The following is a 6,696-nucleotide window of genomic DNA, read 5'->3' on the forward strand; positions in this document are numbered from 1 at the left end:
GGATTCGAACCCGCCACCTTGGGTGTATGTGGCTGGTGCCTTAGCCGCTTGAGCCACAGGCGCAGAGCCCAGAGTCTTATTCTTGCTTGGGCTGGTCTCAAACTCCTGAACTCAAGCAATCCACCCTCTTCACCCTCCCAGAGTGCTAGGATTACAGGTGTGAGCCACCATGCCCAGGAAGACTTATATATTGAAAACAACAAAACAATGCTGAGAAAAATCAAAGATAGTCTAAATAAATAGGGATACATTCCAGGTTTATGGATTAGATAACTCAGTATAGTTAGTATGGTAATTATCCCCAAACCAATCCACAGATTCAACATAACAATCACTATTAAAGTTCTACAGGCTTTTTGTTGTTAGAATTGTGAAAATGAATCTAAAATCTATAAGGAAATGCAAAAGACCTAAAATAGCCAAACCAATTTTGAAAAAGACAGAGAACCGAGGCTTCCCAATTTCAAAACATACTACAAAGCTACAGTAACCAATCTAGTGTGGTATTGGCAAAAAGGAACAAAGCTGACATCCCCAAAATAAACTCTTACATTTATAGTCACTGGTCTCCTATAAAAGTGCCAAAACAATTCAATAGAAAAAGAGATTAAGTCTTTTAAAAATGGCTCTGAAACAACTGGATATCAAAACATACAAAAATGAACTTAGACTCCTACCTCACACAAACACAAAAATTAGCATATTTTGCCATGTATAATGCACTCCTGTGTACAATGCACATTCATGTTTTTGGCCCTAACTTGCAAGAAAAAAATCTTTTCTGTTTAATTCAAATTTTTATTTGTTTATACATATGAACTTATTTTTTGTATTATAAAGGAATTTTAGCATTTAATTTTAACATATAATGGTATAAGAAATTTTATGTAACAAATAATTATAAAACACAAGAACAGGCACAAGTCCAAGAAATTCCCACAAGTTCCTGGAGTCTGGGGGCAAGTTCTGTTGTCCTCACGCTCAAACCTTTCTCTTCATAAAGCTGAAGCACTATTCAGTTGTCTCTGAGAAATCATCAGTGTTTTCCCCTCATGTAGTCCTTTTACCCTCTTCTTCCGGCATCTTGGTTGAAACAGAAATCTCAGTTTGGTGCTGCTCCCTTACTTAGTTTTTGAGTCTGTGTCATTCCCTCCATTCTACCACTGCCTTAATTTAAATCTTTTTAATAGGTTCCTAGCTAATCTCTTTTAGTATAGACCTGCTCTTTTCTAGTCTATTGTCTATATGATAAAAAAACAAAAACAAAACTCATACAAAATGCAAGTCTGTTCCATCCACCCTAAATACAACCCTTTGGGTCCCCCTACTCCCTACCCTGCTTCTATCAGTTACAACAGTAACCTCTAAGTTCTATTGATTGTTTAGCCCTCACTTTGAGCAAAAACTTTTAACAAGCACCCAAATATGAATATTTGCATATCATATACATGAATTCCTGTACAAATTTATTACCTAACAGACACAAAACTGACATTTTAAAGGATGACATAAAAAAGAAATAAATTTGTACACCATGGAATACTATGCAGCCCTAAAGAAGGATGGAGACTTTTCCTCCTTCATGTTTACATGGATGGAGCTGGAAAATATTCTTCTTAGCAAAGTATCTCAAGAATGGAAGAAAAAGTATCCAATGTACTCAGCCCTACTATGAAACTAACTTATAGCTTTCATAGGAAAGCTATAACCCAGTTATAGCCCAAGAATACAGGAGAAGGGGGGGGAGGGGTGGATGGGTGGAAGGAGGGTGATTCATGGGATCAGGCCTATGGTTCATTTTTTAAGGGTACATGTGAATCTTTCTAAATGAAGAATACAAATATCTTAACACAATAACTAAGAAAATGACATGAAGGTTATATTAACCAGTTTGATGAAAATATTTCAAAGTGTATATAAAAATAGCTCACTGTACCCAATGACAGTATCAATGTACATAGCTATGATCTATGAAAAGAAAGAAATATAAGTTCCATGCCTGTTGGTTTACAGTCACATTCCTCTTTGGAGACCACAGGCCCAAAGGGAAATATGCAGACTCACATGTATGACATACAAGACTGTGTATCATCTGTTCCTGGCCTATGTGCCGGACTGTATCCCTCGCCACTTCACCCCACACACCATATGCTTCAGCCATGACAAAATATTTGTAGTTCCTTTGATGAAGAAAAAATTAAATTTTAACTTGTATTTTTAAAATAAAATAAACATTTCTGCATCTTTGCAATAGTTCTTTCCTCTTCCTAGAATGTCCTTATCAGCCTTTTCAGCCCAGTGAGTACTCATCATTCAGATCAAGTGTCACTGCCTATCTCTAGTTGATTACTTCCACTAGTGTGCTTATCTTCTTATTTCTATACTGTATTCAAATTACAAATTTGTGTCTCTATCCTATTAGCTTTGCCACAGTTCTTTAGCTCCTTGAAGTCAGAAGATAGTCATATCAAACAACCTAAGTCTCCATCACTTACCTATTACCAAATAGCGGCTGAATAGTTTTGCCTTACATGTTAAGCTAACCCTTGCATTAAACCAACAAACTCTATCCACGTTTAACTTCTATTAATTATAACATGCTAAGGGCTGCCAAGCCAGTTATCCACAACCAGGAGTCATCCAAACAAATGATACTCCTAACACTCTCAGAATTCTCTGATTCAGATAATTTATTCAATGTGATGACTTCTATTTTTACTGTAATTTATCCATTATCATCACTGGAAATTGCTCCCCCTGTGAGCACTCAAACTGAAATTCCTTCTTTGACCCCTGAAAGTGCTCTTCCCCTTTATGGCATCACCATGCTATGCTTCCTCATCTGGGTACGTCGCTGCTCTAGTCAGTCCTCTGCTTTCCAGCATGGACTCCAGGGCCAATCACTTCTGCTCTCAGGAGCATCCATAGTTACAATGCTAGCCTGGCCCATGCTTTCTGCTCTTACTGTTTCCAAGTTTGTGTTAACCTAAGCATATTTGTTTGGGTTTTTATTCCTATTTCTGAGCCCTAGCCCTGAAAATTCAGATTACCTTTCCTTATATGGATTCCCCAAAAATTACTTCATTCCTCCATGTCAACTTTTTCCTACATTATCAGTCATTCTTCTCTTCTCTTAGGTCTCATTGAAAGAGATGTCCCTGGACCCTCTTCAAGGATAACCTATCTGAACATTTCTTTCCCTCTTCTTTTGGAACTTACCAACTCCTTTAACATCTTCAACTTTTCCTTCTTCCCTGACCTTTACCCTGATCCTATCTCAAGGTACATTTTCATTTCTTTCCTTCTATCTGTGAAAGAACAGTTAGTTCATGTCACTTTACTTCCTAACTCCTCCTACATTTCTGATTTGCAATCTGGATTCTCCCTTTATAAACGGCTCCTTCAGATTACCTACTCATTGTCAACTCCACTAGGCTCTCCTCATTCTGCATAACTTCTTTGCATTACATATGTCACCAATAACCATTTCTCCTCCATGAAACTCTCTCCTCTCTAGGCTTCTCTCTAGGCTTTCATTGCCTTGGCCTTCCTCCTCTTTCTGACCACTCCGGTTCCTATCTCATCTACTGACTCTGCTTTCCAGAGTGAAGCCTTAAGTTTGGTCCTACCGTAAGAACCTGGCCGCAGGTGCCTTTCCCACATGCTCTCATGATGACCACATTCACTGAAATGGTGGTAACTCCCAAATCTTGATGTCTTTTCACACTATTAATCACATTTCTGACATATTCAGATAATTTTTAATTCAGTAGAATATAAAGGACACCCTCCTACATGACGCAATTGGATCCTATCTTGGTCATTTAATTTTTAAAAAAGCAATTAGCATAGTAATCCATTAAAACACATATACAAATGCTTTGATTTTAAATATAACAATAGTTTTATTCACAGATTCTTTGAGCATGGGTTCACTGTTCCAAAATTCTTGTATAAATCACCCTCATTGCAATAATATAATTTTCTGTCTATTTTTTAAACCAAAGCAGAAGTTTAAGATGTATAAAACAATCTGTGTACAGAATCTTTCAGGATTTTTATTATTTCTTTCCCAAATCTTTTCTAATTCTTAACTATACTTTTGCAGCAGCAACCTGTGAAAACTATTTTCTGATATTAACTCTTCTAAAGCAGTCAACTTTGTTTTCTGCTGAAGTTTTATCATTTGATCTAATATTTAATTAAACTGCATATTGTAACAACGAGCATAATAGGAACCAACACAACTTACTCTGGGTAAGCATTCCACTCCACGGGTGGAAACAAGTGCGTGGATGTACTGGCCGGCAGCCTGCCAGCCACAAGCATTCCGTACGCTCTGTGTTTCACAGAGACAAGGAGAATGATGGCTAATGTGGTGAGCCACTCAGGCAAAGGTAAAAGAGCCAGCCTACATTTTAAAGCTGTGTCAAGGCAGGAATCTTACCTCTACTCTTTTCAGTGGTATAATATTTCCAGGCTTGTACTTTAAAAGTCTAAAGAGGGATTTTAAGATTTATACATGGGATGATAACCTATTTTGAAAAGTACAGTGGAAAAATGATTAATAATTCCTGAAAAACAGGTATGTCCATTCATGGTCAAGTTCCCATGTCTTTAAGGACTATGAAAGCTGACTTACTGTACATAGACTTACAACAATGGAATTCTTTCCCCATTAAAAATATAAAATTAGGACTTTTACGCCTATTCTTCTTTTTCTACTGTCTAATATTCAAGTGATTACCACTAAAAGTTTAAATGAATGAAAATGTTAAAAACCTTCCTGCTGCCAACATTAAAACAATAAGAACAACAACTATTTTTTTTCTTGGCTTTAAGTATCAAGAAAATGACGACTTTTTTAATTTATTTTTTTTATTTTTTTGAGACAGTCTCACTCTGCCCCCCTGGGTAGAGTCCCCTGGCATCAAAGCTCACAGCAACCTCAAAATATTGGGCTCAAGTGATCCCCTTGCATCAGCCTTCCAAGTAGGCGGGACAGGCACTTGACACAACACCCGGCTATTTTTAGAGATGAGGTCTGGGTCTTGCTCAGGCTGGTCTTGAGCTCCTGAGCGCAAGTAATCCACCTGCCTTGGCCCACCAGAGTGCTGGGATTACAGGCATGAGCCACCACACCTGGCCCCAATAACTGATTTTAATAATCTTAAAGAGATTTGCCGTATGTCAGTGAAGTGAAAGGTGAACTTAACTCAATGGAGTACAGAAGGCAGAATCCTGAACTCAGTGGATGATACTGATTTATACAAATTTGAGGATTATTAATTTTGTGTTTTGATCCTAAAAGCTAGTTTTTCCCCAATTTAGAAAAGAGCTTCTAAATACTACTATAAGATGAATAACTGAAAGAAGTTAACACCTTTTGTTTTCCTACAACCTAGGAAAAACAAAGGCAATATTCAAAAACTAATAAATTCCTCCTAGGTGTAAATGAGTTTTTAAATCTATTTTTCTCCACTAATACTTTGGAAGAGCCGTTACATTTCTGTTTTTCTTGTTACAGGCTACTTATGCTTTTGAAATATTAGTAAAACAAGAAAAAAAGAATAATTTTTAATGAAAATTCATACAAAAAAATCTAGATATAATAAAATACTAAATTTAAGATCTATAATTGGCCTATGGGTGGATCTGATGTGCTGTTAATTGTTGTACATAATTAGAAATGTGTAAGCAAAATATTTCAGCCTAAATTGAATTATTCTATCAGGTAATATGCAATACTACCCAACCTTTTGCAAACCGCTGTTCTCTTCTTTTTTGTGTGAATATTGTCATACTAAAAAAAAAAAGAATGTCTCAGCACTGAGATGCAAGTAAAACTGACATTTTACATAATCTGTGTCCCTGCCTGTCTTTTAATATTAACTTGATTGGTTTTTTCCATCTCTTAATGTTATATAAGAAGATGCTAAACTAGTCACCCAAAAGAAAAAATGACAAGGAAAAGAGCATTTTATGAGGATTTCAAACAGTATTTTAAACCACTGGTGAAAAGTAATGTACCTGAGTAGCGGTTCACCAATCGAATAAGAACAACGAGAACCATGATAATATCAGGTCACATGATTATTTTACTTTACCTTCAACAAACTAGCCATGAGCTTAATTATTTACTATAGCTATGGTGGGTCAAAGAGCGATCTAGCCCAAACCATGCAGTTCAATTATAGCCAGAATAGGAAAAAGCCTTTACCTTTTATCTTGAGGATTAGTCATTTTTTTCTAAAACACATCAGACACACAAACAACTCAACTAGAAAATCTTTAATCAGTCAGCAAATCAAAAGGTCAATACTAGTTCACATGTGAAATACAATAAAACAGTTAAATTAGAAGGGATTTTATAAGTAATCCAAAACGTCTTCCTGGTTATTATAATGAGTCCCTCTGAAAACAGTGATTTCTACACTACTTAAAATTGCTCATGAGTAACTGAAAAACGGCCAGTTGGAATGATCTTAAGCTGCCGGGAAGTCTGTGGTTTTCCTATTTTGTTCCATTAGTGTTTTTCCACCAGTCAACATGACCAATCATTCACCAATCTCCTTTCTTCAAAAGTTCCCTAAAATTATCAGCACCTATAGCTCAACCGGCTAAGGCGCCAGCCACGTACACCTAAGGTGGCGGGTTCGAATCCCCAGCCCGGACCCGCCAAACAACAATGATGGC

At 36.6% G+C, this 6,696-nt stretch overlaps 1 protein-coding gene across 3 annotated transcripts in view; it reads right to left on the bottom strand.

Moving 5' to 3' along the window:
- DTNBP1 (dystrobrevin binding protein 1) overlaps window positions 1-6,696 on the bottom strand; it is a 136,437-nt gene that overhangs the window by 57,994 nt on the left and 71,747 nt on the right. The window lies entirely within an intron of this gene.

Source organism: Otolemur garnettii, unplaced genomic scaffold (genome assembly GCF_000181295.1).
Source record: "Otolemur garnettii isolate 467f Iridium unplaced genomic scaffold, OtoGar3 scaffold00026, whole genome shotgun sequence".
Taxonomy (NCBI): domain Eukaryota; kingdom Metazoa; phylum Chordata; class Mammalia; order Primates; family Galagidae; genus Otolemur; species Otolemur garnettii.